Below are 23557 nucleotides of genomic sequence, written 5' to 3'. Positions count from 1 at the left end.
AATCTTGTGCAATAGGCTGACAGTGTCAAGATAGTTTTGGGCTTTTGAATAGCGAACAACTTTCCTGCTTCAGAACTAGTGTCCCAATGTCATTGCTCTTTTTACAGAGTCAGAAGCAACTTTTAGTTAGGTGCCTCCCCCCTCTTTTTGTGAGGAGCCTTATTGGGGAGACAGATAGCAACGACAAGCCACCTTAACAGCACAAGTAATTCGCCTGGGCCTGCACTGAGTCAGTAACAACTGTTTCCATACCACAGTAAAGAATCCCCCCTGATGAAACGGCCATCGACCTGAAATGTTACCTCTATTTCTCTCTCCACAGATTCTGCCAGACTGGAGTATTTCCAGCACTTAGTTTTTATTTGAGAACCCTCCCCTGCCTGACAGTAAACCTTCTCTATCCTCCAGTAGAGAGAAACCTCAGTCAAACCAGCACCATCCCAATTCTCACCATCCTTCTTCATGTCAACACTTACTTTCCCTATTCTTTCACCTGCTGCTTGGCACCATGGTGCTGTCCATTTACCAGCTCCCTCAAAAAGCAGGCTGCCAGTTCACAAAGACTGTAGCTTAATGCGCTGCCATCCCAGCACAGCAGTAAAACTTTATGTACAGGGTGCAGCATCTTTAAATGAACACAAAGTTCACAGACAGCTTCTGACACATGCATATTAAATTGCTTTCCACGTCATTGGAAGGCATTTAGAGGAAAATCATGGCCATTTCATGCAAAAAGATATTCAACTCTCCCAAGGGCTTTAAACTGTCCCTCCTACTTCAAAAGGTGCTGCTGCCTTCCTGTTCCTGTGCTCATTAGGTCCTCTCCAGCAGCATTCAAGATCTTCCCGTTCACTCAAGAGGACCACCAGGAATTCCCACAACTCCAGTGCTACTCCAAACACAGCACTCTTGCAATGTGCTTTCACCCACATTTTTCCTTTACCACAAATAACAAAAATCAATCCTTATTACACGAATCAAGGAGAGTTTGATCTAACTTCCTTTCTTTTGATGTTTTTATTATAGTGTTCCTTTAGTTTGGATCGTTGGAGAGCTACATCCATGTACCAGTTTCCCAGGATTACACTGCTGAAACCTGAAAATATGAGTCAGTGATTCTTTTACCAGAGCCTGTTTTTGCAATGCAAATACAGGGACCTGGACACAACACTCCTCTCTACAATGATCTGAACTAAATAAAGTGTCTGTCACTCAAATTCCTAATTGTTAAGTTCATGACCTTGGGCATTTGAAACTCACATGCATTTTGAATGGATAATTTCCTCAAGAACAAGTATTACTTCTTTCAACCCCGAATTGTTCCATCTGTTCTTCACACATTACACAGGTGACAACAACAAACTGATCAACATCAGTACCTGGAACAAATGATCTCAACCATAAATAGGCGTTCTCAGGTGTAAATCATCAAATGCAACAAAGTATGATGAAACGGCTTTAACGTAATATTTTGAATGCAAGCTGTATGCCTCAGTCTCCCTTTAAGGCTTAGCATTAGGAATACCACACCTGCAATTAGAAACTTCTTGCCAAACATTTAGAGTGCCAGCTTCTGACTACTTTGAGTGCCAGCAGTTACAGCAGACAACACGTCACTTCCCACAAAAATTATAGACTAAACCTTGTTAAACAGTCTTGATAAACAGGAACTTTATACAGAGAAAGGAAAAAAGGAGTCTACTTGAAGAAAAAAAGATTTTGAATGCTAGCAAGATCTGACCAAGAAATGGCAAACGAAGTGAAGCGAAGTTTCAAAAGCAATAGCGTTTTTAAAAAAGGCCAGGTGGCAAGTTCCAAGACAGGTCAGCTTTTAACATTGTCGCACAAAACCAGATCAGGTGCAGGGACTATATGGACATATGTCAGACATGCCATTGGCAGCTAGCCTGTACTAACAGCACTCCCTTCCCTTATCAATGAACGGCACGCACTGAATCACAGGCATAGTAGTAACAGGTTGCCTCGCCTTTCCTCATATAATCAACAATCTTGCTGCTTCAGGCTGCTTTTTTTTGAACAAAGTTTCCACCTAATCTGAATTTTTCACTATGTGACTCTAATTCAAAAGGTTGAGATTAGAAATCAGAGGTGGCTTGCTGGCGATCTCTGCACCATTTTACAAAGCTATTCAATGATGAGCAGAACAAGCTACCACAGAGTTATCGTGCAATATTCAATGCCTTTTCTTTGCCCTTTCCTACGTAGTATTCTTGGCTTCACATTTCCTCGAACACCAAATAAACCTCCCAGATCTCCTTCATATCTAAAGCTGCCCAAAGTAACTTGCTTTGCTTTTTGATACCATCCATTTTCCCCACAACTTAAGTAATGATAAAACCCACATCCAGCCCAGACTTGAATATTGTTCAAATACTGCACTAACACCTTTCAGTTCCTGGACAGGATACAACAGTCGTAATCTGACAAGCTATCCTCCTCTTGCCTCCAGTCTGTCTCTCCCAAGAGATAACTTTCACGTGATCCCCTATTTTACCAATATTACTACAATTAGTGTTTTCCTATGTTATTCCAAGAATTAAAAATAAACATTTATTTAAGTTCGAAACTGATGTTTCCTCCTCCCTACATCCCCAAAATCAAGACAACACATACTTTGTCCTGAATACTGGACCACTCCTTAATTCAGGCAGTCTTCCCCCCCCCCACCCCCCCCCCTCATCCTACAATCTTCAACTTTTCTGAAAATACAAGTTTGATGTCAATAATTTTGATTTTCTGATGTGGCTTATCTTTGTTTTGTTTTTCAAAGAAATGCTTGAAGTTGGATTGAGATGGTGGTAGGTCCAATCATGCATCAACTAAGTAGAGCTCTTCTTCAAAAAAAAACCTCAATCCTGCTTTACTTTAAAAATCTAGTTTTATATTTAGTTCTGGATCTCCGTCAGAGTCAAAACAGCACAGGCTGGCCAAATATTTCGAGGTAATCCAGTGTTTTTCTTCAACTCCAAGATAAGGAGTTTGGCTTCTCCATCCTGCAGTATTTGCTATATCGGGAGCATTTTTGTTTTGGCAATTATCTCCCCTAGGTGCCTCTTTTTGGGGATATAGATCCACAGGTTCTGCAATAGTACATGCATCTTTCAGCCTACACAGCAAACGTTGGCAGCCTATTCCTGTTCTCACCCAGTCCACAATTGTGCAGTTTCTAGCTGGCTTCACCCGATGTTGATAAGGAGTGGGAACACGTGCTGTTTCTACCCCACTTAATCCACAGTAGGTAGGCGCAACACCCCAAAAAGACACCAGGTTTTTACTGGTTCTTCCTGAAGTTCAGCCCGAGACTTGGTCAAGTTAACATCGGGATTGTCGATGGATATGCAAGATGCATGAGCCTGCAGCCTATAATGCTAGTACAGGCCTCAGTCAGTTTTAATTATTCTAGATATAGACAACAAGTGTTTCTACGGCAATACATTCCCCACTGCCAACAGCCAGAGGCACTTTACAATGGAATGTGGAGGGTGGAATAAGAAAAACAAAAAACACCCAACCCTCAGACACGACCAGATACTGTAGTTAACACATATCCAGTAGCATTGGCAGAATACAGAGACCACCCCATTCCGCTCTCAATAAAAACTCAAACAAAATTGTGGGACAATGCCACTCCTAACCTGTGTGATGTATTGTAGGCACCTGAAGCATGAAAGCAGGAGTGTGAAGTAAGAATTCCAGTAATGCTCCAAACTTGTTTAATAGACAGGAACTGAGCCTGAGCCTACAGGGACTTCAGACAGGCTAAAAAGGCGAAAACCACGACGTCCCACACAAATGTTTATAATATCACCAGCAATAAATATGGAAAAAATGCATTTTTCTTTGGGGATTTGACATTCCATCCCTGCCCTGGAGGTTACACGACTTTTTCACATGACCCTTCTTGAACCTAGGATCACATGCCCTCAACAGCAATACGACAGATTTCCAACCCACAACTTGTCTGCTGAAACTCTGCAAATTTCTGTTACTGAAATGCTGCACAGTGCAACCCAGGGTAATTAAATCCAGACTTATCTTTTCTGTTAAATGTTCAACATCAACAACTTGTATTTATATTGCACCTTTAACACAGTAAAGCATCCCCAAGTCACTTCACAAGAGCATTATAAAGCAAAATGTGATACTGGGCCACGAGGAGAAATTAGGGCAGATGACCAAAATCTTGGTCAAAGAGGTAGGTTTTAAGGCGCATCTTAAAGAAAGGTGGCGAGGTGGAGACACTTAGGGCCTTGGCAGCTGACGCATGGGCACCAATGGTGGAGTAAATAAAATCAGGGTGCTCATGAGGCCAGAGTTAATGAGTTAACTATCAACTGAGTGTTATATTGTATTCAGGTGGTGAGTATTAATTGGGGATTTACACGTGATCAATACTGGAGCAGGCTGAAAGAATTTGTTGGCTAGAAGTGTAGGGTATACAATGTGCATGTCAAAAAAAAAAAGCTGGTTAGTGTATAAAAGACTAGGCTCCAGTGTTCTATCCTTCACTGGCTCTAATATGGCAGCAGATAATGGTTGCCTAAACGTGAAGATTGGAAACTAGTATTTTTTTTCCTTTTTACCCGTTTCAGACATAAAACTAAAATCCTAGCAGTCATTGTGGAAAATGGCAGAAAGCAGTTTGTAAATCGTCAAGGTATGATTACCCTCTGATGTTCAGAGTCTGAACTGTATGACCAGTGGAGGAACGAAGTTGATATGTGGACAGGGGTTACAACCCTACCAAAGACAAAGTAAGTTGTGGCCTTGGTGTTGTCTATTCCTGCATAAAGTAAAATCAGAAGATAGATATATTCCAAGATGAATCTCTAATCTAATCTAAATCGAATTCCTGGACGACGTCTACAAGAAAGAGGATCTGTTAAATGCCTGTCAGCCTATTCAGAATTGGATCGATTTTGGAAAACGGACAGTCATTTCACAGAAGACTATATCATGGACTTTAATATAGTGTATAAAAGTTGACAAAGTTCAAGTTGGGGATCCCTGGATTGGTACGAGCGTTTAAATTATTTGATTGTGTTAAGGTATCTCATATGATCAAGCAACTGGTTCTAACTGGCATCCAGCTCCGAGGAGACTTTTGGATCAGGTGTCTGCAGCCTTAAAAAAATATTCCTGGGGAAAGAGTCATGCTCTTCAGCCTTCATGGAACAAATGAAGCATTCCGCTGTGATACAAGGAAAAGACTCTATGGTTGTCAGGTTTCGAAATATTCATGAAACTGGATGTAGTTATCAATGGAATAGAAGGATTAAAAGACAGAATGATGAAAGTATGTATAGCAAATCCAGTTATATGAGAAGACTAATTGGAACAGTAATCAGCAGGCAAATAAATTCCAGAAATGCCCATGGACAAGTTAATAGATGCTTCAGATGTGACTAAGTATTATGTGGCAAACTGTTCACAGCGAAGAAGCCACAAAGGACGATGAAGTTGAAAGACACAGAAAATAGTTCCAAGGAATAGGATGAAGATAATGATCAATCTGAACAAATTATACTGGTCACAGGGAGTTTTAATCCTGTGATGAATGCATCAGTCGCAGACCTTTTTAATTGTGCAGTATTAAATAGTGCATGTATGTGCATTAAATCAGTTAAAATGTGAACTTGATTCACTAAGTAGTGATCCATGCATGGTTAATATAAAAGTACTACTTGGTTTAGGTTTAGCAATGATGAGGTAAGAACATAGAACAGTACAGCACAGTACAGGCCCTTCGGCCCACGATGTTGTGCCGAACATTTAACCTACTCTAAGATCAAACTAACTACCTACCCTTCATTCTACTATCATCCATGTACCTATCCAAGAGTCGCTTAAATGTCCCTAATGTATATGCTTCTACTACCACCGCTGGCAGCGCATTCCACGCACCCACCACTCTCTGTGTAAAGAACCTACCTCTGACATCTCCCCGAAACCTTCCTCCAATCACCTTAAAATTATGCTCCCTGGTGATAGCCCTTTCCACCCTGGGAAAAAGTCTGACTATCCACTCTATCTATGCCTCTCATCATCTTGTACCCCTCTATCAAGTCACCTCTCATCCTTCTTCGCTCCAATGAGAAAAGCCCTAGCTCCCTCAATCTTTCTTCGTAAGACATGCCCTCCAGTCCAGGCAGCATCCTGGTAAATCTCCTCTGCACCCTCTCTAAAGCTTCCACATCCTTCCTATAATGAGGCGACCAGAACTGAACACAATATTCCAAGTGCTGTCTAACCAGGGCCTTATAGAGCTGCAGCATAACCTCGCGGCTCAAACTCAATCCCCTTGTTAATGAAAGCTAACACACCATACGCCTTCTTAACAACCCTATCAACTTGGGTGGCAACTTTGAGCGATCTATGGACATGGACCCCAAGATCCCTCTGTTCCTCCACACTACCAAGAATCCTGTCTTTAAGCCTGTATTCTGCATTCAAATTCGACCTTCCAAAATGAATCACTTCACACTTTTCCAGGTTGAACTCCATCTGCCACTTCTCAGCCCAGCTCTGCATCCTGTCAATGTCCCGTTGCAACCTACAACAGCCTTCCACACTATCCACAACTCCAGCAACCTTCGTGTCATCGGCAAACTTGCTAACCCAGCCTTCCACATCCTCATCCAAGTCATTTATAAAAATCACAAAGAGCAGAGGTCCCAGAACAGATCCCTGCGGAACACCACTGGTCACCGAGCTCCATGCTGAATACTTTCCATCTACTACCACCCTCCGACTTCTATGGGCCAGCCAATTTTGTATCCAGACAGCCAGCTTTCCCTGAATCCCATGCCTCCTTACTTTCTGAATGAGCCTACCATGGGGAACCTTAACAAACGCCTTGCTAAAATCCATATGCACCACATCCACTGTTCTTCCTTCATCAATGTGTTTTGTCACATCCTCAAAGAATTCAATAAGGCTTGTGAGGCATGACCTGCCCCTCACAAAGCCATGCTGACTGTCTCTAATCAAACTATGCTTTTCCAAATAAATCATAAATCCTGTCTGAGAATCCTCTCCAATAATTTGCCCACTACCGACGTAAGACTGATTGGTCTATAATTCCCAGGGTTATCCCTATTCCCTTTCTTGAACAAGGGAACAACATTTGCCATCCTCCAATCATCCGGTACTACTCCAGTGGACAGTGAAGACGCAAAGATCATCGCCAAAGGCGCAGCAATCTCTTCCCTCGCTTCCCGTAATATCCTTGGGTATATCCCGTCTGGCCCCGGGGACTTATCTGTCCTCATATCATTCAAAATTTCCAGCACATCCTCCCTCTTAACCTCAACCTGTTCGAGCATATCAGCCTGTTCCATGCTGTCCTCACAAACGGCCATGTCCCTCTCACTAGTGAATACTGAAGCAAAGTATTCATTTAGGACCTCCCTTACCTCCTCCGACTCCAGGCACAAGTTCCCTCCACTATCCCTGATCGGGCCTACCCTCACTCTGGCCATCCTCTTGTTCCTCACATAAGTGTAGAACGCCTTGGGATTTTCCTTAATCCTACCCACCAAGACTTTTTCATGTCCCCTTCTAGCTTTCCTAAGTCCATTCTTCAGTTCCTTCCTGGCTACCTTGTAACCCTCTAGAGCCCTGTCTGATCCTTGCTTCCTCAACCTTAAGTAAGCTTCCTTCTTCCTCTTGACTAGCTGTTCCACATCTCTTGTCATCCAAGGGTCCTTCACCCTACCATCCCTTCCCTGTCTCATCGGGACAAACCTATCCAGCAGTCGCAGCAAGTGCTCCCTAAACAACCTCCACATTTCTGTCGTGCATTTCCCTGAGAACATCTGTTCCCAATTTATGCTTCCCAGTTCCTGCCTAATAACATTGTAATTCCCCCTCCCCCAATTAAATATTTTCCCATCCCGTCTGCTCTTGTCCCTCTCCATGACTATCGTAAAGGTCAGGGAGGTGTGATCACTGTCACCAAAATGCTCTCCCACCGAGAGATCTGCCACCTGGCCTGGTTCGTTGCCAAGCACCAAATCCAACATAGTCTCTCCTCTAGTCAGCCTATCTACATATTGAGTCAGGAAACCTTCCTGGACACACCTGACAAAAACTGCTCCATCCAAACTATTTGCACTGAGGAGGTTCCAATCGATATTAGGGAAGTTGAAGTCACCCATGACAACTGTTACTTCTGCACCTTTCCAAAATCTGCCTCCCAATCTGTTCCGCCATGTCTCTGTTGCTTTTGGGGGGTCTAGAGAAAACTCCCAAAGTGACTGCCCCTTTTCTGTTTCTGACTTCCACCCATAATGACTCAGTAGACAAACCCTCCTCGACGACCTCCCTTTCTGCAGCTGTGATGCTATCCCTGATTAACAGTGCCACTCCACCTCTTACCTCCCTCCCTATTCCTTTTGAAACAACTAAACCCCGGAACATCCAACATCCATTCCTGCCCCTGAGATATCCACGTCTCCGTAATGGCCACAACATCGTAGCTCCAAGTACTGATCCATGCTCTAAGTTCATCACCCTTATTCCTGACACTTCTTGCATTAAAATAGACACACTTCAACCCATCATACTGGGTTCAGTAACCTTTACATGAAGACACAAGTGAAACTTGATATGGAACACAATAAGGCAATTACTTTGAGAAATAAGTTGGCCAGGACATTGTTGTATCCCTTTAACAAAACCTGATGTTTTCCACCAGAATGTCAGGCAAATATTAATAGTGGTAAGCACAAGGGGAAAAAATGGTTTTAAAGCTACATAGACAATTTGCCCACCCTACTTAACTATGATCAAAAATTCTGCTTAAAGATGCAGGTATAGTTGCGTATGCAGGTCTAATAGAAGAGATTAATGAGAATTATGAAATCTGTAAGCATCGAAAGATGCCCCATTATGACAAAGGCAGGAGGAGTGCACTGCTTTTTCCAGTTCCACTTCTCCACAGATCACAACATATATTTAAATGTTACCCAGTTACCGATACCACCAATTATATACTCTTTATTTCAGAATAAAATCCACCAACCAGGTTTCTTTAATAAACAAAATCAATTTATGAAACAAGACTTATTCAGTAAAGATGCAAAGCATTAACAGATTGAAATATAAAAGTTCCCTCCACCTGATCCTAACACACACACACACACAGGTTAAAGAAAATAAATGACGTTCCCTCTGCAGAGATTTTAGCCAAATACTTGAAGAAGAAAGAAGAAGACTTGTTAATTCTGGAAGGAAAAGGCAAAGATATAGAATGATATCATGTCCAATAAATAGGTTTACCAGGATGTAGCCTGGTCTGGAGGGCATTAGCTATGAGGAGAGGTTGGAAAAACTCATTGTTTTCACTGGAACGACGGAGGTGGAGGGGCGACATGATAGAGGTTTACAAAGTTATGAGCGGCATGGACAGAGTGGATAGTCAGAAGCTTTTTCCCGGGGTGGAAGAGTCAGGGGACATAGGTTTAAGGTGTGAGGGGCAAAGTTTAGAGGGGATGTGCGAGGCAAGTTTTTTTTTTTACACAGAGGGTGGGGAGTGCCTGGAACCTGCTGCCAGGGGAGGTGGTGGAAGCAGATACGATAGCGACATTTAAGAGACATCTTGACAAATACATGAATAGGAAGGGAATAGAGGGATATGGGCCCCGGAAGTGCAGAAGGTGTTAGTTTAGGCAGGCATCAAGATCGGCGCAGGCTTGGAGGGCCGAATGGCCTGTTCCTGTGCTGTACTGTTTTTTGTTCTTTGTCCCTTTTCTCTGGCATCCCAAATACACATAGATGGCTACCACTAGGATCTTTTTGGAGAAACTCTCTTCTGGCGATATCAAGGATCCATCTGGCAGGCTTTCCAGGAGAAATGCGGCATCAGAGGTTTCGGCTATCACACTGGATTTGCAGGGTTTCTCAGAGGTGGAGAAAGGATGAACTGGTCTTCTCTTTTAGCAGACTGACCCCCAACTGACTCAAAACAATATTCAAAACGAAGCCAACTCTTAACCACCATAAATCTCTATGTCCCTTCTATGTAAACAAATCCCCCAGTCACCAAGGCTTTTGCTGTTTACTTAGCTAAAAACATGTGACTTTCAGTAAATGTTTTTAAAAACAGAAGGCTCAACTCTCAAAATCCTTCTGGTAACCTTTTTTTAAAAAAAAAGTCCAGCATCTATGGAATCACTTCAGTCCTCCAAATGAATCCATCGCTACAATTCTAAAAGACATGTCCTCAAAAAATATTTTAAAATGGATGCACTTTCATAACAGTCCCCACATCGTATTTTAAGTCTTCCATTGGCACGTGACATGGTAGCTGCCATGGATCTAAAGGTATGGGACAAAGACAGAAATATTTTTATCTTACATCTTATTGATCTGGCTATGATATTTAGTGTTTTTTTTTAATTCATTCATGGGATTTGGGCGTCGCTGGCCAGGCCAGCATTTATTGCCCATCCCTAATTGCCCTGGAGAAGGTGGTGGTGAGCACCTATATGCCATTATATAGCAAGGACAAGAAAGTTGTTATTGATAAAAATTATAGAAAAATGGATAGGGATAGGACTTGGGACACCAACAAAGCTAATGAGGAGTTGAGAGGGGTGTGTGAAAACATGAATATCATGGTCATGAATCCAGCAGCTGAGAGTCCTTTTCACAATGTCTTTGCAAAAGGAGTTATGTTGTGATTGATGACACTGTGCATAAGATTTTGGCTTTTCGACCAAAGTGTGAATTATTAACTATCCTAGCATAGGCAGTTCATGCAAAGAATTCTCTTCAGATGGTTCTTATTAACTGGGCACAATCCCAAATTACTTTCTGTTGCTTGTGATAGTCTCCTGCTCTAGAAGGTACTATAATTAGAGCCATTTCCCCCCACCCCTCCCAAGCATTAAATGTTTTGCATGCAGGGAAACAGGCATCAGAAAATCCATAGAGCACCAAGGCATCGTATGAGACCATCTGAGATAGAGCTCAATTCAAGAGTAATAAAAAGAGTGCTGGAAATACTCAGCAGGTCAGGCAGCATCTGAGAAGAGAGAAGCAGGTCTGTGACCTTTCATCAGAACTGAGTGTTCAAGAGATTTGGTATACTATACAAGAGTCATCAGGAATGGTAAGGCCCTGGTAAGGCAATAGGTCATGATGGTAAGACAAATACTTAGCAAATGTGGCAATTAAACCATTAAGGATCATTTCTCATGATTAATCAGAATTATGAAACCTAAACTCTGAGCAGCTGATGGAAGTAAATGTGGCACCTCGCACTTTAAATGTTCGCTCTTTTTGTGATGAGGATCCCAAGAAAGAATGCAGCAGATCAAGGGTAATGTGAATGATCATGACACATCCACAGGACAATTACCCACAACGGGTACGCAGGTGTCATATGTTCCAGAGGGGACTAATGAATGAAGAAATGTGACAATTGTGGCATGTGCAGGAAAAGCTACCGGTAAGTTTAAATATTAGTTGAATTTTCAGGATGGTGTTCAGAAGTCCATGGACTGGCAGAATGGAGTGAAAGACTGAAAAGTAAAAAAAAAAACATAGTACAAGTAGTGATAGTGAATCTGGACGTGACTCTTACACCAGAAAATGATCAAGAGCTACAAATAGTGCATGAGGGAGATCTCACAGTAATAGTCCCAACAGACATAAAAGTGGAAGCAGAGGCCACAGTTGGAATAGATCAATGAAATAAAGGCCACAATAGGTCATGTAACAGAACTAGAAGTAATGATATTTAGTGGCTACCAACAAACTTGAGGATAGTAAGAGGCAAAATGAAGTTAGATTTTTTTTATTCCTATCATGGGATGTGGGCACATGCCACATCCAGTATCTGTTGCCCATCCCGAATTGCTTTTGACAAAGTGGTGAGCTGTCTTCTTGAACCGCTGCAATCTAGACATTGAGGTACCAGATAAGAGTCAACCAGCTTTGTCGTATCGATGGGTTTGTACTGAAAGTCCTTGCAAATGGGACTTAAGGCTAAAGCGATGTTCGTAGCCAGGGGCTTTGAAGAGAGAGAGATACAGATTTAAAGTGGACTCTCCCACTACTTGGAAAGTAATCTTAAAAATCTTTTTTAGCTCTTTTGGTGATCAATTTGTAGGAGGGTAGAACAATTAACATAAAAGCTCTATTTCTGTTGGGAGAGACTCTTCAGAAAAAAGCTTTTCTGAAACCACCTAAAGAGGCAGTGGAGGCAGAAGGAAAACTATGGAATATAAAATGCATTGATGGCTTGAATCATGCTTCTAGAGTATTTCTTTTGGTGAAATCTGTTCTGCTGAAAATGGGTTGGGTTCAACTAAGCAGATCCTGGAATGTTTTAATGGTATCATAAAAGGAAAACATTCAGGAATCTTCATGATGCAAGTTGATTCCTTATGGGTGGTACAGCAGAATTTGAGAAATGTCATGAGTAAGATCGAGTAGAATTTAAAATTGGGAGTCAGGCTTTTAAACCGTCGGCTTACGTATTAAGCAAAGCAGGTCTGCTGTAACTTTTAATCAACAACTCTATTTAGAGTGTTACTCCCATCCCGATTAACCATACTAGGTGACGACAGAAAAGTAATGTTGTTATATCTAAAGAGACAAAGCAATTGCAAAGCTTGATTGGTCAGTTGAAGAACCCCAAAAGAGTATGTTTTAATGGCAAAATAAAACATTATGAAAATTAAATTTGGAAAAATGCGCACTTAAGTTTCCATCTAAAGAGCATGCAACTAGTTATCTTTAGTGATGCTTCACATACTAATCTTCCTGGTGGGTATTCTAGTGCAGCTGGTTTTGTTGTATCCCTCATGCATGAAAATGATAAATGTTCTTTACCTTGAGAAACTAAGAAAATAAAAAGTGTTAAAAATACTCTGGCTGCTGAAACACTTGCTCTTGTAGAGGCAGTGGCTATTGAATTCTATTAGGTAAATATTTTAAGTGATATTCTGTACAATGAAGTTACAAAAAAATGGGCTAAGTAGATTGGATAATTATTTGAACAGAAAAAACTTTTAGGGCTACGGGGCACAGGCAGGGAATGGGACGAGCTGCGATTCTGTAACCATTCTATGCTTCTATTACTGAAGATAGTATACCCATTGAATGTTATGTAGATAATCGTTCATTGTGGGATAATGTACACCCGACTAAAAACGGAGAGAGAATAGATTACGGAATGACCTTACCAACATGAAACAAATGCTGGAGAGAAAGAAAATCTCAAATTAAAAATCGGTAGATTCAAGTCATCAACTGTTGGATTGTTTTTCTAAAAAGTGCATGTACAAAGAAATTGTTAGGGATCCTGGAGGAATGTCATTTCCGTACAGAGGATGGAAGTCTTTTTTTGGAAATTTTGGCTGTACATACAAAGTCTAATATTTAAAGAGAGAAGGGAATCTTAATTGTTGATCAAATGGGTGTTAATTGTATCCAGGTAATGGGTATTAACTGGGGACTCACCCGTGTTCATTGTCATGCAGACCCCCACCTGCCAAAAATGAGGCATGTTAATTTTGTCATATGAACATTGACTTTAAACTGTTGTAGGAGTGAAGAAATGACTTGTTTGAAGATTGCCAGACACTGGGCTGGAAGGACATTTGCATACTAAGAGACTCTGCTTGTGGAGACCATGTCCGAAATGTCAGAAACTCTATGCAATTTCGGTGACATAACTATCAATTACATTCAATAGAAATGTATATTTCACTGAATTCATCGGCTGCAGTTATGATCCAGGCAATTCAAGTAGAAATGGATCATGTGAGGTGGCAAATACTCTCCCTTCAATACTGAAAGCACATCCACTAAGGGTTTTAGAAACAATATAGCAACCAGATTTCAGAAACACATGCTTTGATGGTTACAATACTGATTTGTTATTCAATCCAGAACTACATATTGAAAGATCATCAAGTGTATAACCTGTGCTAATTTTACAAGAATTGATAGTTTTTTTGTAAGTTACAGAAGAGGAGCAGGAAATACCTAATGGAGTTTCTATCATTGGTCATTGAAAGATATTGGCTTCAATCGTTTTTTTTACATCTTCCAATTTTCTCCCATGCTCTCACCAATTCTTTTGTCAGTTAAAAACCCTAGACAATGCCACCTCCTTCAGCTCAGGGGGGCAGAAGGCCAACTGAGATCAACTAATTCAAGACATCACTGGCATCAAACTCAAGACCTATTGTTTAGTAATAAACTGGTTGGTTGTCTTGACCCATCAAAACAGAGTCAGCAAATTCCTAGAGTTTAATTAACACTTTTATGATGGAACCAGTTGCTACTGCAGTGAAGGTACTGAATAATTTTCACACATGGCATCCTATATTATATTGAAAAGGAAATTACAAAAGAGGAAATAATGTCAGCTCCTTGCTTCCAGCTGAATTACTTCAAGGATGAAAACACCACAAATGAATAATCATTCCACAAGCACTTAACTCATGGTTCCAAATGATTCATAGGCTCAGGTAAAGCTCACCACAGACATGAGAATGGAGACTGGGAATGTCTCACACAGCCTGGCTAAAAAAAAACTCATGGGTCCAGAAATGTATTTTAAAAGTAAATTGCAAACAAAGAGCAGGAATTTGAACTGAAATTATACCATTTGATATAAAATGGTATAGTCCCAGCATAGAATCATAGATATTTACTGCACAGAACAAAGACATTCAAGCCCATTGTGTTGACGCTGACTGACAAGTAGCCAACGAGCCAAATCCCACTTTCCAGTTCTTCGTCCATAGCCTTGTAGGTTACAGCACTTCAAGTATGCACCCAAGTACACATTCAAGTGCTTTTTAAACATTGAGGGTTTCTGCCACTACCACCCTTTCAGGCAGCGAGTTCCAGATCTCCGCCACACTCTGGATGAAGAAATTTCCCTCAAATCTCCTCTAAACCTACCCCTTATCCTAAATCTATGCGTCCTTGTTACGGATCCCTCAACTAAGGGGAATAGAGCCTTCCTATCCAATATATCGAGACCCCTAAAAACTCTATATACTTCTTTGGAGCCTCCTTTGCCTGTCCAATCTTTTCTCATAACAAACATTTTCCAGTCCAGGCAATATCGTCTGTACCCTCTCTAGTGCAATCTTTCCTATAAACAGTGACCAGTACTCCAGCAGTGGCCTAACTGTGGCCCGGCTCCTATATTCTATGCCTTGGCTAATAAAGGCAAATATTACATTACGATGCAGTTTTCAAATTTATTGTTCTTTGAGGACAGATTCTGAAATTTTTAAAAGGATCTCAGAGCAGGCATTCACACACTATAATTTTCACATTTCTTAACTGGTTCAAAAACATGTTACCATAAGGTGCCTGTGCACAACTATCACTTAATTTTAAATCCAATTTTTAATTGGAGAATAGCATTATATAGATCACAAATTCCTTCAGACTCAATCTAAAAGAACCTGATTTTGAAAGATCCACTTCATTCTACACCATCTAATGGTTGCACAGGATGAGTAGTAGAGAATTACCATCAATAATAAAATATCAGACTCGAGATGACCACCACAGTGTAAGGTCCCATGAGGAGCCCATTGAATTCCTTTCCATCCAGTACCCACTATACAACGTGAAAGGAAATATTTCACAACAAACATCCAAAAGCACTTCCACAACCTCGGATTGAACTCATTGTTTACGACTATGCAATGAGAAGCCCTATAAACACTTCATAAACACACCCATTGCTATAAATGAAATTAGGGAGAAGGAGCTCAGGTAGATGGGAAGAAATGAATTCAGGTCTTCAATACAAATATAAATGCCAATTTAGACATCAAATTTCATGACTCCAGGTTGCCCCAAAAGCACACTGCAGTTAATTATGCCCCTTTGAAGGGCAGTCGCTGTTATAATAAAGGGAAGCATGGCAGTCAAATTGAACCCAGTAAGGTCCCACAAACAGCAATGAGATAAATGACCAGATCAATTCTTTTCGTAGTAGCTGGTTAAGGATTCATGAAGCCGAGGATGTCAGGAGAATTCCTTGCTCTTTGTCAAATAATGCTGTGGGATCTTTTACATCCACCAAAAAGGGCAGACAGGACCGCAGTTTAAAGTCTTACCTGAAATACAATACCGTAGACAGCAAAGGACTTATTCAGTATTGCATTGGAGTGTCCATTCCAAGATTATATGCTCATCTCTGGAGTATGATTAGACCCCAGAGCCTTCTGACACAAGTCAGAATTCTACCACTGAGCCAGGGCTGACAGGATATGAATGTTCAAGCTTGAATTTCACAATTCTAGATTAAATCACTCAAAACATTACAATTTAGCACCTCTTACATCAAAAAACTGAAATGCTCATTAAACCCTCCTAATTGCTCTCACCATCAGTGACAGACCTACCTCAGTATTTTACCTCTGTTTCACAATGAAAGACTTATACACAGTAGTACTGCACTTGTGTGTTAACTCCCTCCAGTTGCTCTCACCAGTCAACCCAGATTTGGAAGGAAAGAATCTATAATTGGATCACTGGTTGTTTTTCACAATTCAAATAGAGAGTAAAAATTTTTGCACTGTGCTGAATCGCACTGAAACTCATCAGCTCTTTCATACTCCTACAACCAATAAACTCTTGTGCCTATTGAGAGAATTGAGGAGCTGCATCCTCAGTTATGAAATGTGTTTCCTCTTACCAAAGATTAATCACCTGACACACTGAAGCACTCTCCTCAGCTTGTGCAACAGCAGATGAGAGAAAGAATTTCACAAATGGGCTTTAGCACTGGAACCCACTGGTAGGCAAAAGCAACTTACAGTCTAGCCCACAGAGCATTTTCTTTTAAAAGCTAACAAGCATCAGCAGGTTCATTTAAAACTGAGAGTAGTCATTGACATGTGGCTTTGCATGCCTCTATTGTGAAATTTGAGATCAGCATCTTCCAAGAAGCAGCGTTTATAATTGATGATTGCCATGACAGCACAGATAGTTGGGATAACTCAATGATTCAGACAATGAGGGCACATTTAGCAGATCACTCAAACAAGCAAATGTACTCCAGTGCTAAATTCATCCATAAATGTGTCTCCTCTTGCATGAACCTTTTACAAACTATCACCAACACTGTAAAGGGCACATAGCTGGTTTGCTGCTTATCTGCAACCCAACTGTGCTGGTTACTGAGCCGTGACTTAGAACAAAAGAATATCACCTAACTGGATTTTGGGCATAGTCAACACAAATTGTTAGACTGCAGGTGATGCAACACTGCTGCCCGCGTCTGGGTGGATCTCGGAGGTGGCACAAACTTTAGTAGCTCTAAAAGACAATTTTCAATGCATACTTTGCATTGCTTTATACAATCCAACCCCAATACATGACTATAATAAAAGCAAAATACTGCGGATGCTGGAAATCTGAAATAAAAACAAGAAATGCTGGAACCACTCAGCAAGTCTGGCAGCATCTGTGGAAAGAGAAGCAGAGTTAACATTTCGGGTCAGTGGCCAGTCTTCGGAACCCAATACATGACTGCAAGTTTGGTTTTGAAATTATAAAAGTACAACCTACCCCTGCTCAAGAAGAATGTGCTCCTTCCACATCTTTACTGTGACTATTGCACGCAAACAAATTTAATACAAATAGCTTTTCTTTAAAACTCAAATTGAAAATTTCAAAACAGATAAGATTGTTAGACAAGGGTATTCAGGGTTACAGAGCCTAGATTGGTAGATGGAGTTAAGATACAGATCAGCTACAATCTAATTGAATGGTTTGTGGGGCTGAATGGCCTATTCCTTGTCCTAACACAATCAGCTCAACAGAAGTCACACAGCTGAAACAAATAGTTCCTTTCCACCCGTGAGATCCAACATGGCAGACATCTAGCAGGATGCAGAGCAACTCATGAAATTTCTTGAAAAAAAATTGTAGTACTTCAGGTTAAATGCAATGTTTCCTCCACATCCCCTACCAGCACTGTCGCCAGGATTTTAGGAATGTAGGAATGTTAGATTTTTAATGCTGTGTCCGCTGTTCAAACAGCAAAAATCGTTGTGATTTAATTCAAGATTTTGTCTTTGAAATTTTAAGCGTCTTGATATTACCCAGGACCCATACTAGTACCATCAGGTTCCCCAAAGCCGGCTGCAATCAAATGTAAAACTGTCAAAACTTGCTAATTCCAACTGCCAGGAAGACCTATTTTTAGTACAGTACAAATGACGCCTTGGTTTGTGCATCAGAGGAAAGCATTATGGACACTAGGGTGAAGAACAATTTGATGTGATGAATATAGTGCACATTAAAGCATATTGGTACAAATATACAAAATAAGCCTAGATACATGAAGCAGAGTTTTGGGCAAGCTGAAGTTTAAGGATAGAAGGACAGGATTCAAGTAGTCAAAGTCTGGAGGTAAAGAAGTATGCATAAGTATTTCAATGATCGAAGGGCCATGTTAAGATTGCAGACAAGCAATGGTACACATGTAAAAGTAAGCTTTCTTAGCTGTAGATCAGATGTGGGGTTTAACTGACCCCAGGCTCAAAAGATACCAATATTGTGAACAGTCTGATTGTGATATGGAATCAGTGGCAAAAGAGCAGGATTTACAACAGGTTAGACAACAGATTTTAGTCTTCTAAATGTCCAACTGATAAAGGTTCCAACTCACCCTAGACATGAAACTGGACAAGTAATCAGACAGCACACAGGCAGCCAAGGGGTCGAGTGAAGTGACAAGCAAGGCATCATCATGCATGTGGAAGTGCATACTGTATCTGCAGATGATGTGGTTAAGCGGCAAAATGTAGATAAGGAAGATAAGGAACTTCGGAGGACCCCACAAGTGATGAATAGAGTGTACGGAATTTTTAGCAACCATCCCAATTTAAGCACTGTGCTGCTTAAATTAGATAGATGCCAATGCGATGTTGACATTGACTGCAGACTCTTAAGCTCAGTGAGTCTCCAACATTTAATGTCATGCATTTCTAATCTCCAATTCCTTTGTTCTCTAAATCATCGTAGCTTAATTTTAAAAGGCTTTCCATGAAATGTGCTGTAGGGCGTTGCAGCTTTACCGATTACACTAAGCCAAGGTATTTCTCACTGTCCCAACTCAAGACTAAGCTATTCAAGACCGCCCTGTTTACATGCAGTTTACACCCAGAAATCCAATTTCCTGGTTGCTTTAGCAATGTAATTGGATGAGGAAGAATTCCATTGATGCCCACAAGGTATTATGCTGAAATGTGTTGGCTCAGGTCCTCGCCATTGCAATTTACTCTCAAAAGGTATTTGCAATTATTTATTAATTCAATTATTTATCAGATCATCCCCACAACAATCAAGAAGTATTTAGATGTGCACTTGAAACGCCATAGCATACAAGGCTACGGGCCAAGTACTGGAAAATGGGATTAGATTGGATGGGTGCTTGATAGTCAGCAAAGACACATTGGGCCAAAGGGCCTGTTTCTGTGCTGTATAACTCTATGACTATGACTCTAATCCAACATGACTGAACTGAAGCTCATGTGCCAGATGCTTGTTATGAAAGCTATAACTGTAAAGAATAATTCTTTAAAGGAATACAACACTGATGCAGAGCTGATATGGAGCTCTTGTGACACCAAAAATCAGCTCAGGATACCAACACTTTGGATGACAGAACTCCAGAGTCAAGATCACCTCTGTACCTCTCCCCCAAGTGGCTACTCTGGATCAATCCAGTCCTTATTGAACAGTCACAAATGTACTCATTTTTAGCAGGAGTCAATGTTCCAGGAGCAGGAAATCTAGCTTATGTTTCTTCTCTGCAGCACAGGCCACAGAGGCTAGTTATAACATTGCTATGACAATCCTGCCTGATCTCAGCTAACTCAGCACTTCCAGGTCTGAATAGCTTTATTTCACATTCTGTAGTGTGCTTATAAACTGTGCAAAGTGGAGGGAATTGATTTAAACTTACCCCGGTTTGATTATAGGCTCCAGTGAAACAAGCTCCTACTCCAGCTTGAATGATGGCCTAAGTAGAAAAGGGTGCTGTCCTGTGCAACATTAAACACAGGCATACAGAAATTATTAACGTATCAGAGTTGGTGAGAAAACCATTTTGACATTGCAGTTGTGTATCCTTCATTAGAATTGAGGATTAAAAGATAAATAGGCATTTGAGAAAATATGGGGGTTTTTAAAAAAAAAAGAGAATCTTCAGATACACAAGACTTGCATTATATAGCATCTTCTATGCCCTCAGGACACTTAAAGCACTTTACAGCAAATGAAGTACTTTGGAGAGTAGTCACTGTTGTAAAATGTAGGAAATGCAGCAGCCAATTTGCACACAGCAAACTCCGAGAAACAGCAACGTGATAATGAGCAGATAATCTGTTTGTGATGTTGATTAAGGAATAAATATTGACCAGGACCCCGAGTATAACTTCTGCGCTTCTTCGAAATAGTGCCATGGAATCCATTACGTCCACCTAAGAGCACAGAGGGACCTCAGTTTAATGTCTCATCCAACAGCGCAGCACTCCCCTGATGGAGTGTCAGCTTAGATTTTTGCATTTAAGTCTTTGGAGTGGGACTCAAGAGGCGAGAGGGGTTCCAACTGAGCCACAGCTGAGATAGGGAGTAAATAGGTTAAATGATCTGTAACTGCTTAATAGAAAATTGTCAGCTGTTACAAAAGAACAGTATCGTGAAAAAACACAGCAATGTCAGAAGCTGACTGACTTGGTGTACATTCTGAGCATTTGACGGTTTTATTTCAGATTTTGTTTCAGAAAACACTTATTTACCCTACTTATGATTAATAGGTTTTAAATTTGCTGTTCAAGTTTGAAAGATCAGTGACCTCTCTTTTTCCCAGCCCCATCCCTCTTTGCAGCAAGCTATCTCCATGACAACATCGGGGCACAATGCTCCCTCTAAGCTGCGCAGCCATGCCAGAATGTACTGCACAATGCAAACAGGCCACACACTACAAAGAAAAATTAGAGGAAACATTGACTGGGAGGTGAAATGAGTCCAGCCCAGGTCCTGCCATGTTTGCTGCATCGCAGCAGTATTTGAGAACATGCTGCAACAGCTCTGCTGCTCCAACTTGCCCAAACATTTGTTGGCATGCTGACTCCTAGAATAGGGCGAGATTACGAAAAGGTTACAGACAGTTCTTGTTTAAACACTTGAGGCTGAAACAAAAAAAGTGCACAATTAGACACGAGCACATTGTATTTAAATGGACTGTTAACATCCAAGATCACAGCCAATTAAATATTCAGGATACTGCCCCTTTCAGGGCTGGCTCTCAATATGCAAACTATTAAAATAAGAAATGGAATTTATTCTTCCCTTATCGAATCGCAAATAATTTGAAGTGCTCAGAGGTAGACTGTTTGCCCTTGAAGAACAATTAAATAAGAAACCCATTCAGATTCCCTTGATGGCTTGCCAGGTAACTACATCATGCACATAGCACTGAGGCAAATAAAGGAAGTCAGTGCTCAACATCTGGTCCCTACTGAAATCAATAACACAGAGGAACATGGTACTACAACTGGCTTCGCTGTCCCCAGGCTTGCAAAGAAAGGGAAAAATATCACCCTGTAATTGTCACCCTCCTTGAAGGACGTGCATAGGCAGGTACCAAGTGAGAACAAGATCAGGCCCCAAACACAATGCTCACCAAGACTGAATGACCTGCTGACACTTCCTGTCTAGGTGCACGCAGTGTAAAAGCCTTGTTCATTGCAGACTGCAGGATGTGTGCCAGCAATCCACTGAAAACTGGCTGCAGAACTGCAGATACAGGTGCAGAATAACTATCTTATACACTGTGTTCAGAAGCATTGTTGTCTTTACTTAGCAGGACAGAGACTGTGATTGGACTTCCCTAAAACTTAATTATCATTGCAAAACTGCTATTTGTCCTTGGTCTCCTCTCCCTCTGGAAAACACTAGTTGATGGCCTCCTGCTTGTCCAAAGACTTTTTTTTCCCCCTGCAGCTGAGATACTACAGCACTCACTCGATTACCAGCATGGCAGAAGCACCACTTCAAAAGAATTGACATTTACAGAAACACCCAAATTTAAAACTGCAATTTGTGAAACTGACAACGCTGTTTATGAACTGGAGAGAAAACTCAAAAGGTCCTACTGGCAACCACAAATTTGATGAGACATCCTTGTCCATGTTGGATTCCTTTTAGTCTGAACAGCTCCCCTGCTAGCCTAATGACCTGGTCTGTATGCTTAGTATGGCAATACTAAGCATACAGACCCCACAAAGTCACCATTTCAATTCAATTTCAAGAGCCATGGATGCTCCCACCATCCGCCCCCCAACCCCCAATTAGCCCAGAGCATGGAGAGGCCATTGTAACTGCCCTCGCCAAACAATATCCTGAAATGAGATCAGCTAACCCAACATGATCCAAGAAGCAAATCAAGAACCTTTCTGTATCATGTTGCACAATAATGGAAAGGGATACTCTGACACAAGATGAAGAAACTGCTGGCTAAAGAGTGTTAAATCCAAAAAAGGTCAAAAGGTAAAAACAAACCCACAGCTCTTGGCCAAAAATGTAGCTCAGATCCTGCCCTGAAGATTAGATAACATGAATAAATACTGCACTTAAACAAGCACCATTGCACAAAAGCTCCAACAGTAAATGACACAAGAAAACTACAATTAGTTATGCACAACTCATCAACATCCTCAAACTCTGTTAAAAGTGCTCCTGGAAGTTAAACTTCGGGTTTGAACACAATTTGAAGCCTTGGGCTCTTGTAGGAAAAACAGCACTGGATGCAGCTTGATTTGGAGTCATTCAGGACTTTGACACCCAGAGATAATTCCTGCACAGACACATACAAAAGTCGAGTTCAACTTCAACCTCCATTTATATAGCACCTTCAACATAGTAAAATGTCCCACAGTGCTTCACAGGAGCATAATCAAACAAAATGTGACACCAAGCCACAGAAGGCGACTCAAGCACAGGTAGGTTTTAAGGAGCATGTTAAAGGGGCTGAGAAAAGCAGAGGGGTGGAGAGATTTCGTGATGTTCCGAGCTTAGGGTCCAAGCAGCTGAAGAGATAGCCACTAATGGTGGAGCGATGAAAACTGGGGATGCACAAGAGGCCAGAACTGCAGGAGTATAAAGATCTCTGAGGGTTATACGGCTGGAGGCGGTTGAAGGAGAGGTAGGAGGAGCGAGGCCATGGAAGCATTTGGAAACAAAGATGAGAATTTTAAAATTTAGTAACAGGCAGTGTCACTCCAAGTAAAGGAATGGTGATGATACGGACTTCTATAACAACTGTCAGCATGGATTAGATGATTGGCATTCTTATCTCTGGATCAGACTGGTCGTGGGCTCCACAACAAAGTCTGTGCACATAAAATTAATCTGAGACTCTAGTGCAACACAGAGGAAGAGCACACCATCTCTCGGATGAGATGTAAACTAAGTTTCAGGCTGCAAGCTAAGGTGGACATTAACATTCCATTTTACTATCCAAAGAACAGGA

The 23557-nt window shown here is 41.2% G+C and overlaps 1 protein-coding gene across 2 annotated transcripts in view; it reads right to left on the bottom strand.

Moving 5' to 3' along the window:
- Positions 1-23557, bottom strand: part of LOC137372246 (ras-associated and pleckstrin homology domains-containing protein 1-like) — a 212032-nt gene that overhangs the window by 179490 nt on the left and 8985 nt on the right. The window contains exon 1 of one of the 2 annotated variants that reach the window (XM_068035924.1): positions 3657-3731. The exons of the other annotated variant lie outside the window; for it this stretch is intronic. The gene's annotated coding sequence lies outside the window, so the exon portion shown is untranslated. Of the gene's footprint in view, positions 1-3656; positions 3732-23557 lie in introns of those variants that run through there. 2 annotated transcript variants of the gene reach the window in all.

The sequence above is a fragment of the Heterodontus francisci genome, chromosome 7, assembly GCF_036365525.1.
Source record: "Heterodontus francisci isolate sHetFra1 chromosome 7, sHetFra1.hap1, whole genome shotgun sequence".
In the NCBI taxonomy this organism is placed as follows: Eukaryota; Metazoa; Chordata; class Chondrichthyes; order Heterodontiformes; family Heterodontidae; genus Heterodontus; species Heterodontus francisci.
This window is presented reverse-complemented; position numbering and strand designations above follow the sequence as displayed.